Below are 2,031 nucleotides of genomic sequence, written 5' to 3'. Positions count from 1 at the left end.
TAATTTGTATGTTAGTATTATTACATTAAAATATATATGTAGATATATATAAAATATATATGTTCATTTAATGGTTTCAAATGTTATCCAGAATTATAGGTTTAGAATGTTTTTACATTAAGCTCTTTTCACATGGAGAGCTCCACACAGAACATTTTAGAGTACTCAATAACAGGGGTTTATTTATTTAGTTGGGATCACTGAGTCTCATATACAACAGGAGACAAGACCAGCAGGTTAGAAAAACAACTTTCAGTGTGTGTGTGTGTGTAGACATAGAGAGAGTATATGTAAATTCCATTCTACTCTCACTCCAGCCCTTGGCAACCACCATTTCTACTTTGTGTCTATGAGTTTGACTACCATAGATATCTCATATAAGTGAAATCATAAAGTATTTGTCTTTTGTAATTGATTATTTCATTTTTTTAAAATTTATGATAGTCACAGAGAGAGAGAGAGAGAGAGAGGCAGAGACACAGGCAGAGGGAGAAGCAGGCTCCATGCACTGGGAGCCCGATGTGGGATTCGATCCCGGGTCTCCAGGATCACGCCCTGGGCCAAAGACAGGCGCTAAACCGCTGCGTCACCCAGGGATCCCTGATTATTTCATTTAATGCTTTCCTGGTTAGTCTTTGTTGTAGCATGTGACAGATTTCCATTTTAAGACTGAATAATATTCCATTGTATAGATAGACAACATTTTCTTTGTCCATTCATCTGTCCATATGGACATATGGGTTGCTTCTACCTCTTGACTATTGTGAATAGTGTTGCAATAAATGTGGGTATGCAAATATCCCTTCAAGATTTTGCTTTTAGTTCTTTTAGATGCATACTCATTAGTAAAATTTCTGAACCATATGGTTAATTCTATTTTTAATTTTTTGAGGATCCATCTTAAAGTTTTCCATAGCAAGTGCGCTGTTTTTCTTTCTTTCTTTTCTTTTTTTGGAGAATAAAAGAGAGAGAGAGAGAGAGAGAGAGAGAGAGAGTGCCTGTAGCAGGGGGAGGGGCAGAGAGAGGGGGAGAAAGAGAGAGAATCTTAAGCAGACTCCATGCTCAGCATGGAGCCTGATTTGGTACTCAATCTGACAACCTTGAGATCACAACGTAAGCCAACATCAAGAGTTGGATGCTTAGCCAACTGAACCACCCAGGTGCCCTCATTTTCAATTTCTATCCACATTATACAAAAGTTCCAATTTCTCCATATTCTCATAAATATTTGTTCTTTTCTAATTTTTTGATAGTGGGAATTCCAATATGCATGAGATAATCTCTCATTATATTTTTGATTGCATTTCTCTAGCAATTAGTAGTATATTAAGCATTTTATCATATGCTAGTTGACTATTTGCATCTTCTTTAATGAAATGTCTTTTTTAAAAAAATTATTTATTTATTTATTTATGATAGTCACAGAGAGAGAGAGTGAGAGAGGCAGAGACACAGGCAGAGGGAGAAGCAGGCTCCATGCACCGGAAGCCCGATGTGGGACTCGATCCTGGGTCTCCAGGATCGCGCCCTGGGCCAAAGGCAGGCGCCAAACCGCTGCGCCACCCAGGGATCCCCTTTAATGAAATGTCTGTTCAACTTTTTTGAACATTTTTTAAACTGAGTTTCTTCCTTGTGTTTGTGAGTTGTAGAAGCTCCCTGTATATTCTAGACATTTGTCCCCTATCAGATATATGATTTTCAAATATTTTCTCTTATTCTTTTGCATTGCCTTTTCACTCTATTGGTTGTTTCCTTTAATGCACGGAAGTTTTAAAGTTTGATGTAGTCCTGTTTTTTCTGCTTTTGCTTTTGTTCCTGTGATTTAGTATCATATCCAAGAAATCATTGCCAAATCCAATGTCATTAAGTTTTCTTCTATGCTTTCTTCTAAAAGTTTTATAGAGGTGCCTTCAGCTCAGGTCTTGATCTCAGGGTCCTGGGATCTACCTCCATGTCTGGCTGCCTGCTCAGTAGGGAGTTTGCTTTTCCCTTTCCTTCTGCTCCTCCTTTTTCTCCTTCTCTCAAACAAAT

Source organism: Vulpes lagopus, chromosome 3 (assembly GCF_018345385.1).
Source record: "Vulpes lagopus strain Blue_001 chromosome 3, ASM1834538v1, whole genome shotgun sequence".
Lineage (NCBI taxonomy): Eukaryota > Metazoa > Chordata > Mammalia > Carnivora > Canidae > Vulpes > Vulpes lagopus.
This window is presented reverse-complemented; position numbering follows the sequence as displayed.